This window comes from Magnolia sinica, chromosome 9, assembly GCF_029962835.1.
Source record: "Magnolia sinica isolate HGM2019 chromosome 9, MsV1, whole genome shotgun sequence".
NCBI classification, from domain to species: Eukaryota; Viridiplantae; Streptophyta; class Magnoliopsida; order Magnoliales; family Magnoliaceae; genus Magnolia; species Magnolia sinica.
The window spans coordinates 56728267-56745536 of NC_080581.1; the positions used below are offsets into that span (position 1 = coordinate 56728267).

The 17270-nt window shown below is 41.9% G+C and overlaps 1 long non-coding RNA gene across 1 annotated transcript; it reads right to left on the reverse strand.

The window, feature by feature from the left end:
* Positions 1-12487: 12487 nt before the first annotated feature.
* On the reverse strand, positions 12488-14214 carry LOC131256327 (uncharacterized). The gene is made up of 3 exons (XR_009176752.1): positions 14165-14214; positions 12656-12725; positions 12488-12537 (listed from the first exon to the last, which is right to left on the reverse strand). It is a non-coding gene; the product is annotated as an uncharacterized LOC131256327 (long non-coding RNA).
* Between the last annotated feature and the right edge of the window lie 3056 nt (positions 14215-17270).

Below are 17270 nucleotides of genomic sequence, written 5' to 3' on the forward strand. Positions count from 1 at the left end.
TCATCCACGCCGTCTAATCCAGGTGACGTGGACCCCACCTTGAGTTATGTGTTCAGTTGTCCATCTGGACGATTCATTCGGTGGACCCATCTTTGATTTTCTTTTATACAAGCCATCCATCTGTTTTGCCAGCATGAGACCACCACGGTGTATTTATTTCATCCACACCGTCCAGATTTTACTGGACAGCACTATGCAGTGTTTGGCAGGGCCGATTTACATAGACAATGTTTGGGTGGTGCTAATTTACTTGGGAAATGTTTGGACAGTGCTGATCGCATTGGTGAACCATGTACCCCTATAATTGTGTACCGTAATACACCTGATACACCTATAATTATTGAAATGAATTTTGGTGCAGTCTAAACTCACTTGAGGCCCATTGTTGCGGCCTATCTATGAGGCCCATCATGATATACTTATGGCCCATGCGCGGGCCCATCTGTTTATATTTTGACACATGTGACAGAGCCCACTTGCCTGTATTTTGAGGCCCATATGATAGGCCCACCTGCCTTGTATTTAAGACCCATATGATAGGGCCCACCTTTGACACATGTGACAGAGCCCACTTGCCCTGTATTTTGAGGCCCATATGATAGGCCCACCTGCCTTGTATTTAAGACCCATATGATAGGGCCCACCTGCTTGAATCGGAGGCCCAGTAGTGCGGCCCATTGATGCAACCCACTTGATGTGTAATAGGCCCATATCGTGCGGCCCATTGTGAAATGTATTAGGTCCGTTGGTGTGGCCCATTTGATGCATATGAAACCTATGTATGGGGCCCACATGTTACGTATTTGAGACTCATGTAAAGGACCCACCTGTTGTGTACATGAGGCACATTAATGCGATCCACTTGATGAATATAAGGCCCATTAGTTCAGCCATTGATGTAGCCCGGTTGATATATATGAGACCCACCGGTGCGGCCCATGTGATGCATATTAGGCCTTTGTATGAGGCCATGGGCCCACTTTATGTTTGGCTCTATGTGGGCCACTGCTTGAGAGTAATGTTAGTTAGATGTCCGCATTGTTGGGCAATGATGGTTGGATGCCCACATTGTGACCTTTCCTTAGGCCTTGTTAGGCCCATTCTCATCATTCTCTTAGTGGGTTAACCCTAATCAGTGGGCCCCATTCACATAAACGGATGGCTCCGTGCTATTGGATTTGATATAACCACGGCCACGGGCCAATCCTTACATTATGGTTGATCGGATGTTCATCAATGGACCCCGCCTTGTTTATGTGCTGATTTATCTTAGCTGATTGCTGAATACTGATCGAGGCTGATTATCGATCGAGACCGATTACCGATTTTGATTATCTTGACCGATTTGTCGATTCTAACTATCGATCGATCTGATTGCCTTGACTGATTTGCTGATTCTGATTATCGATCGATCCCGATTGTCATGACCGAATTGCCAATTCTGATTATCGATTGATCCCGATTGTCGTGATCGATCTGCCGATTCTAATTGTCGATCGATCCCGATTGTCGTGACCGATTTGCCAATTCTAGCGATCGATCGATCTAATTGCCTTGACTGATTTGATTCTGATTATCGATCGATCCTGATTATCATGACCGAATTGCCGATTCTGATTATCGATCGATCTGATTGTCGTGACTGATTTGCTGATTCTGATTGTCGATCGATCCCGATTGTCGTGACCAATTTGCCGATTTTGATTATCGATTGGTCCGATTGTCGTGACTGATTTGTCGATTTTGATTATCGATCGATCCCGATTATCGAGGCCGAGTATCGAGGCCGATTCCGAATGTCGATTTTGATTGTCGAGACCTATATAATGTATATGCGACCCATAGTTAGGGCCCATTGTGATGTATTCATGGCCCATGATGCATGGCCCATTCGATGTGTTCGAGACCCATGTGTAGGGCCCACATGTCATGTATTTAGGGCCCATGAACAGGGCCCGCCTGTTGTGTATATGTGTCCCTTGAGTAAGGCCCACTATGTTGTATATCAGACCTTTGTGTGAGGCCGTGGGTCCATTATATGTTTGGCTCTATGTGGGCCATTCCTTGGGGGCAATGTTGGTTAAATGTCCACATTATTAAGGTTGATTGTCGATACCGATTGTTGATACCGGTTATGAGTATGTGACAGCATAGCATCATGATACATGCCCATATGCATCATCTGCATGTTTGTTATGAGATGTGGTTGATCATTTCATATGTCATTGAGCATGTTATGAGACTCCCTGATAGGCGGAGGTTATCTCACATGAGCACGCGGTGTGCGCAGGATTGATGCACGACTGGATTGTATGACTCATGCATCTCGCATTATGATTACTTTACGCCCTAGCGACATCAGGGTCGTAGCCTCCACAGGCATATCGTGGATGGCCAAATGGGACACCGGAAATGTTTGGTTCTAGCATACGGGCGCCATAGATGTCCCTGGGTGAAAATCCCTAAACCTCCATGGCCAGGAGACGCTCCAACGTCGAGACCGAGTGGATGCATGAGCGCCCGAGTGCCGAATACCAGGAGGCCACGTCTCCCACTGTGTCGTGGTCAGTTGGGAGGGGGTGTGGCCTTACCCGCCCGAGGGTAGGGGGCAATACTAGGCTGAGTTTGACCAGCTCGTGAATGGGTCCGCTATCGACGTGCCGGATAGGTATTGGCAGACTATTGGCCAGGCGGATAGTGAGGTTTCTTACGCTCACTTGGACTGTGCGGCTGGGAGAGTGACAGTGCCATTTGGAGTGTACTAAACCCCGGTGATGATCCCAGAGATGAACTGTACTGATATGTGGATTTAGTGAGTAGGAGTTGCATACTCATTCATGCATTCATTCGTTCACTATCTACTTGGGTTGGTGGTACGCAACTAGTTGTTACGTGTGCCTTCGCAATGGCCAGGATTTCGGTTGGGGCGCGCGACTAACCTGAGATCAGGAGTTTACCACATTGAGTCTGACTATCCAAATTTAGGTATGAGACTAGTTTGGATAGAAGTCCCTTGTGATGGACCCCATAGCCTGCGATATTACGTATTACCATCCCGACTTCACACTCCAGCATGGTCATTCCATTCGCACCGCATATTGCATTACATCCGCGGCATATGACATCTTAGGTTACTGTGCTTCTGCATTTATATGGTCTAGATATGGCTGACATATTTGTGAACACATAAGGAATTATATACCCCATTGCATTCTCGACATTTGATATTTGGCTCTTTATGACTCTCGTTTACATAACTGTTATATATTGCGTATTCTGATATTGATTGGCTCATGGACTTGTTCGTATTTTCGCTTACTCTGTTATCGTATGATCTATGATCTTGTGAATATTTCTGTTTACTGTATAATTCCTGCTCTTGTCAGTATTTCTGCTTACTCAGATAATTCATGATCTTACTAGTATCTTTGCTTATTCCGATATTGTACGATTATGAATTACCAGTATTTTCAGTTTGTATGATAATGGCAGTGTATTGAATACTTGGCACTTACCTTGTGCACACACTTACACCACCCTCTAAGCTTTCCATAAGCTTATGCACGATAGATGCGTGCAGATGATGATAGGTTGCAGCAGTGTTGAGCATGGAGCGTGTAGCAGCCCTCTGGAGCTTGATTTTTTTTTTCTTATGTATTTTCCTTCCAGTATTGTATTCAAATGATTATATTAGTGGATATGTGATGATGATGTTGTCTTTGTAATTGGGTATACTTGTGATTATGCTTATTACGAGTTAAATATATATTGGAAAAAAAAAATCCTCCTTGTAGGATCCCAGGATCGAAATCTGGCATATGGACGCTAGGAGCCAAGAATGGGGTACTACGGAGGCTGTCGGCACCGGATTCGGCAATTGGGATTTCTGTGAATCCGATTTCCGGGTTTGGGGCGTGACAGAAGTTGGTATCAGAGCATAACTTGGGAATACTTGAGGATAACATCACATATCTGCTAATAGCTATCCTGCACTATATGATTGATGAGAACTTAGAATGATTAGATCCCCGGGTTCGAATAACTTAGAGACTTTCTGATATAACTCCCTACCGTTGAGATCGAGGATGCATAGTATCCCTATTTCAATCGTTTCTGATCTTGGATCCGATGTTCAGAGAGGTCATCGTAGTGTTGATGAGGCATCTTGAGAGTAGCAGGCTGAGATTTGTGCGCGTTGTCCCCATCTCTTAGGTGTTTGATTATGCTAAGATGTGTTTTGATAGGATTTCTCTCCCTTGGTGAGCTCTGTATTGGTCGTGTTCTGTTTTAAATTTCGATGACGAAATTTTTATTAGGAGGAGAGAGATGTAAGACCCGTGTCCTAGTCCGTACCGTTCCGTTGGCTTCCGCAGTCCTTTCGGTCAAATTTCGGCAACCCTCGACCCGTATCCGACGTTTGCGCGCGATCCTAAACCGAGTCCCACATACTGGAGTCGGTTCGAACCGAAACTTATACTATTACGATCGCGTTGTCGTCGCGGTTCCGATGCCGTGTCTTGCACGCTGATGCGGTACCCAGGCCAAGAGATGTAAGCCTGCGTTCAGTCAGAGGAAAACACCGCGCGTCGCAATCTCCAAGAGAATCTCTACCCTAAACATCACATCAATCCATTAATGAAAGTAAGTACACAACCTTACCTACCCATCCCTTTTTCACCAATAAGGAATGACACCCATTCCTCTTTCCACCCAAAAGTCAATAAAAGACCATCACCCATCACTCACCATCCCTCTCATCCCATCATTCCACCTCACCACTTTTTTCCCTCCCATTTTCTCTCTCATCATTCCAAGAAACTCCCATGGGAGCAACCCTCGTCCAAGCAAAAACTCCATGAGAGGCTTTGTGTGGCCCACTTCCTATCTCTCATCCCCACCCTCCAAAAACAATCTCAACCGCAAAAGTTTGTCCTTTGGAGCTCTAGATCACGTTGGCGGAAGAAGGAATAGGAGATCAAAGGTGGGTGCTTCTCTCTCTCTCTCTCTCTCTCTCTCTTTCATTTTTGTGTGATGTGTGGCCCACTCGGATGGACCCCACCTTGATGTATGCCTTAACCAAACCATCCAAGTCATGTGGATCATACCCTTTGGTGATGGGAAAACATAAGCATCAAATTGATCCAAGTCAAGTGGGCCACGTCGACGTGGGACCCACCAGCTGTGGTCCCCACACGTGGGACCCATCCTGATGAAATGGATAGTCCAGCGTCCAGGGAACGCTGGATGTGGCCTGAAGCTTGAACAGGCAGCCACTGCAATTAAAAAAAAAAAAAAAAACTAAAATTAAAGTTGTTATTACTTTAGCCTTTTTTTGAGTGGGCCACTCATGCAGGCACCACCTAAATGTATTGATCAAATCCACACCGTCCATCCCATCCCCTAGATCATTTTATGCGTTAAGACAAAAAATGAAGCCAATCTGATCCCCTGGCGGGCCATAACATGGAAAACAGTGAGTTTCACCGTTAAAAAATTTACTCTGACCTTTCTACACACCGAAACATATCAATATTGGGCTCGTCTGGCTTGTCTTGAGCCATAGGAGCCAGTGAATGGAGTGGATTCACCTGATGTGAGCCCCACCTGAGAAATCCTTATAAAAAAAAAAAAAAAAAAAGCAAACAAGGCAGCGCCTGCTGCTGCTGCTGCCAATAGTCAAAGGATGCCAGGACGTCCTGCTCCACTGACGCTAGGACGTGGGTCCCAGCCATGGCCCCACCATGATGTATGTAGAACATCAACACCTTGCATTTCATGGGCCCCCCTCAGGGCAGCTGGCCAACTCAAAAATCAGCCATATATGGTGTTCAGGTGGCCCACATCAAAGGAAACAGTGTTGATTGAACGTTTTCCATTGAAACCTCATTTGGGCGTCCAGCAGTTTTGGATTATGTCAAATTTATTTTTTCATTTTCATCCAGGTCCGGGTGACCCTACCAACAGATTAGATGGAAAACAGACATTATTGTGGGCCCCGCGTGGGACCCACCAATCGTATGTGCCCTGTACCAAGCCGTCCGTCCAGCAGAGCTGGGACGGCAGGCCACCTTGATGCATGTATTCCTGTCCAGCCGTCCATTTTGGACGCTGGACGTTGCGGCTCTCCTTGATGATAATTATTATTATTATTATTATTATTATTATAATAAAATATAGCAAATAATATTATGTTATACTCCATTACATCTGGTGGGACCCACTGGTAGGACAGATTGGCTGGCGCAATTGCTGGTGTGGGACGTCAGTAAATTCCTTGGACACTACCATGATATATATGATATTCCACACCATCCATTGTTTAATAGTGGACACCACCACTGATATATTTGTTTCATCCACACCGTCCAGACTGTCTGGACGGTGCTGGACAACGTTTGGAAGGTGGTGTGTGGACCACCACACTGCATGTGTTTCATCCACGCCGTCTAATCCAGGTGACGTGGACCCCACCTTGAGTTATGTGTTCAGCTGTCCATCTGGACGATTCATTCGGTGGACCCATCTTTGATTTTCTTTTATACAAGCCATCCATCTGTTTTGCCAGCATGAGACCACCACGGTGTATTTATTTCATCCACACCGTCCAGATTTTACTGGACAACACTATGCAGTGTTTGGCAGGGCCGATTTACATAGACAATGTTTGGGTGGTGCTAATTTACTTGGGAAATGTTTGGACAGTGCTGATCGCATTGGTGAACCATGTACCCCTATAATTGTGTACCGTAATACACCTGATACACCTATAATTATTGAAATGAATTTTGGTGCAGTCTAAACTCACTTGAGGCCCATTGTTGCGGCCTATCTATGAGGCCCATCATGATATACTTATGGCCCATGCGCGGGCCCATCTGTTTATATTTTGACACATGTGACAGAGCCCACTTGCCCTGTATTTTGAGGCCCATATGATAGGCCCACCTGCCTTGTATTTAAGACCCATATGATAGGGCCCACCTTTGACACATGTGACAGAGCCCACTTGCCCTGTATTTTGAGGCCCATATGATAGGCCCACCTGCCTTGTATTTAAGACCCATATGATAGGGCCCACCTGCTTGAATCGGAGGCCCAGTAGTGCGGCCCATTGATGCAACCCACTTGATGTGTAATAGGCCCATATCGTGCGGCCCATTGTGAAATGTATTAGGTCCGTTGGTGTGGCCCATTTGATGCATATGAAACCTATGTATGGGGCCCACATGTTACGTATTTGAGACTCATGTAAAGGACCCACCTGTTGTGTACATGAGGCACATTAATGCGATCCACTTGATGAATATAAGGCCCATTAGTTCAGCCATTGATGTAGCCCGGTTGATATATATGAGACCCACCGGTGCGGCCCATGTGATGCATATTAGGCCTTTGTATGAGGCCATGGGCCCACTTTATGTTTGGCTCTATGTGGGCCACTGCTTGAGAGTAATGTTAGTTAGATGTCCGCATTGTTGGGCAATGATTGTTGGATGCCCACATTGTGACCTTTCCTTAGGCCTTGTTAGGCCCATTCTCATCATTCTCTTAGTGGGTTAACCCTAATCAGTGGGCCCCATTCACATAAACGGATGGCTCCGTGCTATTGGATTTGATATAACCACGGCCACGGGCCAATCCTTACATTATGGTTGATCGGATGTTCATCAATGGACCCCGCCTTGTTTATGTGCTGATTTATCTTAGCTGATTGCTGAATACTGATCGAGGCTGATTATCGATCGAGACCGATTACCGATTTTGATTATCTTGACCGATTTGTCGATTCTAACTATCGATCGATCTGATTGCCTTGACTGATTTGCTGATTCTGATTATCGATCGATCCCGATTGTCATGACCGAATTGCCAATTCTGATTATCGATTGATCCCGATTGTCGTGATCGATCTGCCGATTCTAATTGTCGATCGATCCCGATTGTCGTGACCGATTTGCCAATTCTAGCGATCGATCGATCTAATTGCCTTGACTGATTTGATTCTGATTATCGATCGATCCTGATTATCATGACCGAATTGCCGATTCTGATTATCGATCGATCTGATTGTCGTGACTGATTTGCTGATTCTGATTGTCGATCGATCCCGATTGTCGTGACCAATTTGCCGATTTTGATTATCGATTGGTCCGATTGTCGTGACTGATTTGTCGATTTTGATTATCGATCGATCCCGATTATCGAGGCCGAGTATCGAGGCCGATTCCGAATGTCGATTTTGATTGTCGAGACCTATATAATGTATATGCGACCCATAGTTAGGGCCCATTGTGATGTATTCATGGCCCATGATGCATGGCCCATTCGATGTGTTCGAGACCCATGTGTAGGGCCCACATGTCATGTATTTAGGGCCCATGAACAGGGCCCGCCTGTTGTGTATATGTGTCCCTTGAGTAAGGCCCACTATGTTGTATATCAGACCTTTGTGTGAGGCCGTGGGTCCATTATATGTTTGGCTCTATGTGGGCCATTCCTTGGGGGCAATGTTGGTTAAATGTCCACGTTGTCGAGGTCGATTGTCGATGACAATTATTGATACCGATTATAAGTATGTGACAGCATAGCATCATGATACATGCCCATACGCATCATCTGCATGTTTGTTATGAGATGTGGTTGATCATTGCATATGTCATTGAGCATGTTGTTATGAGACTCCCTGATAAGTGGAGGTTATCTCACATGAGCACGCAGTATGCGCAGGATTGATGCATGACTGGATTGTATGACTCATGCATCTCGCATTATGATTACTGTACGCCCTAATGACATCAGGGTCGTAGCCTCCATAGGCATATCGTGGATGGCCAAATGGGATACCGGAAATGTTTGGTTCTAGCATACGGGCGCTATAGATGTCTCCGGGTGAAAATCCCTAAACCTCCGTGGCCAGGAGACGCCCTAACGTTGAGACCAAGTGGATACATGAGTACCCGAGTGCCGAATACCAGGAGGTCGCGTCTCCTATTATCTCGTGGTCAGTTGGGAGGGGGTGTGGCCTTATCCGCCCGAGGGTAGGGGGCAATACTAGGCTGAGTTTGACCAGCTCGTGAGTGGGTCTGCTATCAACGTGCCAGATAGGTATTGGCAGAATATTGGCCGGCGGATAGTGAGGTTTCTTACGCTCACTTGACCGTGCGGCTAGGAGAGCGGCGGTGCCATTTGGAGTGTACTAAACCCTGATGATCCCAGAGATGAACTATCGATATGTGGATTTAGTGAGTAGGAGTTGCATACTCATTCATGCATTCATTCGTTCACTATCTACTTGGGTTGGTGGTACGCAACTAGTTGTTACGTGTGCTTTCGCAATGGCCAGGATTTCGGTTGGGGCGCGCGACTAACCTGAGATCAGGAGTTTACCACATTGAGTCTGACTATCCAAATTTAGGTATAGGACTGGTTTGGATAGAAGTCCCTTGTGATGGACCCCATAGCTTGCGATACTACGTATTACCATCCCGACTTCACACTCCAGCATGGTCATTCCATTCGCACCGCATATTGCATTACATCCGCGGCATATGACATCTTAGGTTACTGTGCTTCTGCATTTATATGGTCTAGATATGGCTGACATATTTGTGAACACATAAGGAATTATATACCCCATTGCATTTTCGGCATTTGATATTTGGCTCTTTATGACTCCTCGTTTGCATAACCGTTATATATTGCGTATTCTGATATTGATTGGCTCATGGACTTGTTCGTATTTTCGCTTACTCTGTTATCGTATGATCTATGATCTTGTGAATATTTCTGTTTACTGTATAATTCCTGCTCTTGTCAGTATTTCTGCTTACTCAGATAATTCATGATCTTACTAGTATCTTTGCTTATTCCGATATTGTACGATTATGAATTACCAGTATTTTCAGTTTGTATGATAATGGCAGTGTATTGAATACTTGGCACTTACCTTGTGCACACACTTACACCACCCTCTAAGCTTTCCATAAGCTTATGCACGATAGATGCGTGCAGATGATGATAGGTTGCAGCAGTGTTGAGCATGGAGCGTGTAGCAGCCCTCTGGAGCTTGATTTTTTTTTTTTTTTATGTATTTTCCTTCCAGTATTGTATTCAAATGATTATATTAGTGGATATGTGATGATGATGTTGTCTTTGTAATTGGGTATACTTGTGATTATGCTTATTACGAGTTAAATATATATTGGAAAAAAAAAATCCTCCTTGTAGGATCCCAGGATCGAAATCTGGCATATGGACGCTAGGAGCCAAGAATGGGGTACTACGGAGGCTGTCGGCACCGGATTCGGCAATTGGGATTTCTGTGAATCCGATTTCCGGGTTTGGGGCGTGACAGTTCAGTTCAATAAAGAGTAAATGAATAAAGATGACCCGTTTGGGTGAACTGAAAACTGTAAAAAGCATTTTGGAAAACAAACCTTTTGGCTCATTACATCATCTGCACATTAGACCCAAGGACAGACCACCTTCAGTTACATGCTGAATTAGATGAAAACACCTAATAAAATTAAAACAAAGATAATTGACAAATGAGTAGACTAAATAAGGGTCCAAAAAACCACAATTTGAAATTTTTGGATAGTATGTGTTTGATAAAGAATTTCATTAACTTCTAAAAGAGCATATATATGTGTATCAGTAATAAATAAAACTTATTGGTAACTTGAAAACTCTAGAGACTAGTATTTAACGGATCTCTTCCCAAAATTGATGTTTCTATTGTCAGGGGTCCAAACCTACAGTTTGGATAATTGAAAGATGACCCGGATTCAAAGGCTGAAGTCTAGACATATCATATTGCGGTACATCAAGGGTGAGCCTTATTAGAGTTTCACTCACATTGTTGGTTCCAAGTTACATTCATGCTCTTAATCATCCAGTTGCATGCTAAAAGACTTAATCATGGAATGCTGAATGCTTGCTTGAAAAAAAATAAAATCCGGTGTGTGTAGGTTTTTGCAGTGGCTAAACGCTGTGTAGTTTTAAGAAATCTCATACATTTTATGGATCAAATCATATTTTTTAAAACTTGGAATATGATATAAACTTGGTATTTCAGTCCCCTAATTCGACTGATCGTCCTGTTTTATTTAAATCAGCATTTGGTTTTCCATACTGAAGGCTGGATAAATTGGGTCAACTAGATGAAATTCCAAATTGACTGGTAGGTTCCTGAGCCTTGAACTTAAATTACAAAGAAAGACTGATTTTGGCCATAATCAAAATGGAAACCATCCAAGGATTCAAGAACAAATTGTGATTTCATTCAGGCATGGGGAAAAGTAATATCTTGGGCTTTGGGGCTCGATTCTTAAATAGGACCTAAAATGTCAAAAAGGAAGAAGAATCAAATGGATTAGACAACAATATTTACTCAGCAATTAAGAAATAAAGAATAGTAACTGGGAAACAAATAAACATGACCGTATCAATCTCCTCTACCTATCTACATGTATTTGCATGTATTTGCATTTGTAAACCTCCATGTCAAACTTCAGGTTCATTTTAAGGTTTGGTAGTCAATAGATCTCAGCAAGCAAACCAAGGATGCCCTTAATCCGGGGATTAGAAGGCTGATAAGCAAGATTACTTTGGCATGGCTCCAGAATCTGTAGAAAATATTGGCATATTAAAAACCCAGACCTGTGGAAACATCACATGTTACTTCCCTATAAATTAAAGAAAAATATCCAATAAAACCAGATTACATAAGAAATAAGAAAAGATAAATGGAACAAATCAATAGAATATTAATAAATAGAATTAAGATGAATTAATATCTATTTCCTTCCAAGTCTTTCGTTTGAGTCTAAAGAATCTTTTAGAATTCTCTGGATGGTCCTTCACCATTTGAATGAGACTCCTCAAATCTCATCCTGCAAGCAAATGCCACGGCATCTAAAGAGGAAGTCACTGTGTAGGCAGCAAAGCTAAAATCTCCATTTTAGATGTTGGGTGTGAGGCTGAGACTCTGACACAGAACAGTTCGTGAGAGGAGTCAACCGTAACTCATTGTAAAGGAAATTCAGCGTGTAGTTCAATTCAAAGTTCAAATTGCTCTTGGAAACTACAACAGAGATTATCTCAATTTGAAAACCAAATGAAAAGGACAAACAGCTGATGTAATGTCTTCTTTGTGTGACATTCCCATTGCCTTCGAGTGAATCCCACTACTATTTCATCAATGAAAATGATGCAAGGTCCCTAGGGACAATTATATATCAATGAAAATGATGCAACATTATGCAACAGAATGCCAGCATGAGGCCCCGTAGTAAATAAAAGAAAGTACCTGTGGGATTGACAGGCTTGCAATGGTGAGGCCTGAGATGACATTAAATTTCAGTAGCTTTAGACTGTAACGGTCTACATGCATTGAAGATAGAAGTATTGGAGTTTATGTATGCGTTATCAATTAATAGAATTGATAGAAGAAAGATCAGATTGTAATATGTTTCTTCATTTGCTTACTATGCAGAAGTGTCATTTTTGAATGCTATTGTAAGCTTCTAATCATGGCTGGTGAAATGAAAACAAAACAATTGTTCACTGACTAAAACCACGAGTTTAGAGGGAAAAGGAAAGGGAAAAAAAAAAAGGTCAAGGTATATACAGAGAATATAGAATCAATACATACCACAAACCACACCAGCTCTTTCATTACAAGAGCTTTTGTAAGATCGCGCTTCCTCAAAGTTTCATGGACTCTGGCTTGGACCTACAGTAGAAACAAAAGAAATCAAAATACACTTTGTACATGCATAAGTGCAGCATGTTTGCATTCTTAAGAGTAAAAAATAACACACTATGCAGGAGTTCAACAGAATTGAAGAATCAAGAATCACTGAAAATATATCCCAATAGTATGTCACACTGGGCCATCAGCTGCTTGTCTGTTAACGAAAGGAAATCTCTAGTGGAGTTGTTACTGCTACTGCTATTAGCACTAGCACTAGCACATGTAGAGAAGGGCTTTACTCGGAAATCTCTGGTGGAGTTGTTACTGCTATTGTTACTGTTACTTCTCAAACTTCAAGTGTAGGCTGTCAAGAACATGAGATTTACAGTGGATAACGTCCAACCTATTAAGTGCTTGTGACACCCAATCCTTCCAATAGGTTGGCAGTTTGAGCAGTAATAGAGAGCCAACAGCAATGTATGATTAGCAGTGGATAACACCCAACATTATGCATCAGAATTTTCTAAAACTTGCATGATTAGCAGCAGTTTACTTCTTATCAACCGTTTAAAACTGACCAATGTAAAAGAGAGCCAACACCACAACCATCTTCAGAAGATTGCCGACACAGAAATTCTCTATGTAACAGATCAGATCCCATGTTGACCCACACACTGTGCTGAACAACAGTCAAGACCAGAATAAGATTTTTGTCCAAGTGAGCATTCATGCTAAGCTTGCATGCGCCTCTGCAGGCATGAGAGGACACCTAACCAGCACATCATGTGGGCCCTGCTCCATAGATGATTTGGACCACAAATCAGGCAGGCCACATGTATGTTGAATGTGGATTGTCGGCAATTTGGACCACAAATCAGGCAGGTCACATCTTTATGAACCATCCAGTCTCTGTGCACATGAAGCCCGACTGATGCATGATGAGTTGAGGATGGAACAGCGGTCGCCTGCAGAAGTGCAAGGGCTCAGCATATATTGGATTCAAAACAAGATAATATAGTCCTTGTTTTTGGAGTTGTGGGACAAACTGTTGGGTGGTTGAGGAACATGTTTGAGGATAAGTGCAGCTAAAATGAGAATCTTGTGTGGATGAGTGGCAAGACAGGGAAGGATAGAATTAATGGATGCATTTGAGGGAGCTTGGGAGATAGGAAACAAAACAAGGGATAAGTAGACTTAGTTTGGTCACATGCAAACAGACTATATTGTCTAGTTACACCTTTCAACAAACAATTATTTTCAAACTGAGCATGCTTAACTGAGAGACTGAATTTTTAAAACTAAAATGAGAAAGGACAAGATCTGAGATGCTAATTGAACGGCTTCATATAGTCTGGGATCTCTGGATTCCTAATAGGGCTATCAATTATTACAGATTTGACATAATAGACCTGAACAAAATTGAAAGAAAAGAAAGAAAATACTAAGTAATCTACTAAAAATGATAACCTTGGTCTGGAGGTAATCATGTTCATGGCATGATCTTCAGAGATAACCTGCACATCAAATGTGGCATCATATTTCTTGAGATGTCTAATGCAACAGAATTCAAGAATAAAGAGTTGCATCTCACCTCTCCTATTGTAAGAATGGCTAGATCTTCTGAGTTTGCTCCTGTCTTCTCCAAAACCAGGAGCTTTGATGGCACAAACCTACAGTTACAACTAACTTGGTAATATAGAATGAAGAAAAAAATGCATCACGTGTGATCTAAATTCTAAACAGTATGCCAAGATATATAACATGAACACCTCTACATTCTGAAATTTGCACACCTTTGAATTCTATGGCCATAGACCATTGCATGTCACATTCAACCAATTAATTATCTTGGACACTTCCAATTACACCTAATTAAAGTACTTTGCCCATGTCACATTCAACCAATTAATAATTTGAACCATGGCCATAGACCATTGCATGTCAAATTTATGAAACATTGAGTATGACTAAGATAAGGGTAAGATGGGAACCTGGAATCATGGGATTGAACAAGTAGTAAACAAAGCACAATGATAGAAAACCACATTGCCAATCTTGTACTCACTAACGGATTGAACAACTTTCCAATCATGAGATCCAAATTATACCCATTAAGAAAGCATATCAAATGGATACAACAAATAAGCAAACACAACACAAACATAAACAAAGCACAATGATAGAAAACCCCTTTCTACAATAATGACATACTACAGCCTATTAATGCCCACTCCACAAATCTTTCCCTTTCTAAAAAAGAAAACCAACGGATACATAAGTAGCAAGAGTGGGGTTTAAAATCCCACTACCAAATGAAATAAAATATCAGAAAATATAGTGGAACATACTTGATAATAGCAAGAGTTCATTTGGATGAACCTACTTGATAATAGCAAGGGTTCATTTGGATGAACCTACTTGTTCCTTCAGACGGTGCTGGAACCTTGCCAGGTCAGCCTGGAGGCTCACCAAACCTGCGGCCTTGCGTGAGAACACAAAGCTCAGCTGGATCCCATAATTATCAATCAGGCTGCCCGGTTGGTCCACCTCTGCAAGTAGCTTCATTTCCTGATACAATACAACCATCTTAATGTAAGTAGCAAATGACTCGAGAATTAGTTGGCCGAGCAACAACTTCCTACTCTTTAATAAACAGGGCTTTCCCACCATGGGTCCTATTAATGCAAACCCCTCCAATCATATAGCATATGCCAGATGGCATAAATCTAAAGGAAGATCTATTAACAGATATTGGAAGCAAAAATATAAATCGATAAGTCGCATGTAAATGCGAGCGATCAAATTCAACAATTTAGTAAGATCATTGGGCTCTGAGTGTTGATGAATCGAAGCTTTATTTAAATTACAAACATTGCAAGCTTTAGCTTGCAAAATAGTAATTAATTAGTTCAATCCACAGTTCGGTTTGACACAGATGTGGCAGTCATATGCTACATCCATTATTCCTTTTGGCCCAAATAGCCCACAAGGAAAAAAATAATAATAATAAATAATAAATAAAATTAGAAAAAAAATAAAATAAAATCATTCACTTGAATTGAGAGAGAGGGGACATGGTTGATTAACTTTGATACAAGCTAAAAGAATTATTGTTCTAGGAGCACCTGTTTGACAATGAACTGCATATTGTTGAAGATAGAGTCTTGCTGTCAAGAAACAACTCCTGAAAGACTCAAGTGATATCACGTAAGAAACAACTTATGAAAGACGAAATTGAGATCTCATGAGGCCCAGTTGAAAAGAAGCTCAAAGCTGAGATTGTGACTTAAGTACGCTGACTTGATACTCTGCAGGGCCCACCTATAGACCTACGTTGTGTTGTGTCAAGGAGTAAGGAATTATTTTATTTTGTCAAATGATTCTTAAAAGCAGCTCATTGTGCAAGGAACCCATGCCTGCTATGAATATAGAAAAGTCTATATAACATTGCTAACAAAAGAAACAAGCAGCTAGATGACATGAATGACGGATAAAGCTTTTTGCAGTTGAGTGCATGAAGGAGGTTCCTCTTTATTGGTTGCCACTTAGATGGATTGACACTTCTTAAAATACCCATCACCTTCCAGCCTTTCGCTGTATGAAGTTCCTACAATCATTCATGGAACTTTATGCTCACTGTATAGTACACGAAGCTTTGGATGTTGTTGTTACAAATTGAGAAGTTGTTGGTTCCCAGCTACTTCACACACATGGATATTGGTGATGGAAAAACTTGACATTTGCCCTATAATTTTGAGATCTTGCATCCCTTTGCTCCAACAAAACTTGTTCCATGCTTCATGCTTAATATTCGTAAGGAAGCCAGATAATTGTTGGCAAAATCATGACTCTGGTCAGACTTGGCATGCCCTTACTTTCTAACTTGAGTAACTTTGACTAGGTCTAAACAAAATAGGATAAACAATAAAATTTCGAGTAAGAACTAATAAAGATACTACCAACATGCAAACTTACAAACTTACAGTCAGTATACATGACGACATATCAAATTCAAACAAAGATGCATCATTCGTAAGAAGCACTCACAACATAATTGTAAAAATGAAAGAAATGCCTAAGTTGATCATCATATTTTATATCCATCTACAGAAATACTAATGGCCATAGATATTAGTGGTGTGATTCGGTAATACGCCAATTTGGCCACTATTAGTAGATAAGATAATTCTTTCACTTCTGAATCCCAAATAATTCAATTAGGGGTCAGTATACAAAGATTTAAAGTCATTTCTTCAATTTTCTCTCCACTTCTAAGTTCATAGCCTTCACAGTAGCTTCATCAATATTACCTACCAAATGAACCCTTGAATGTGAGATGCAGAGAATGTACATGATCTGAGCTACACATCAGTATTGGCACACTGTAAAGAAGTTCTAGCCCAAAAATCAATCCGATCAAATCATATGGTGGGCTTCACATTAATGCAAGAAGGGTAAAGCACAAGCATCTTAGATTGCATAAATGTACAGCCCATGACTTTTGTGATTTAGACTGTTGACCAAAAGAGTGGACTACTATGATCTTCCAACCCGGTAGCATTTATATGCGTCA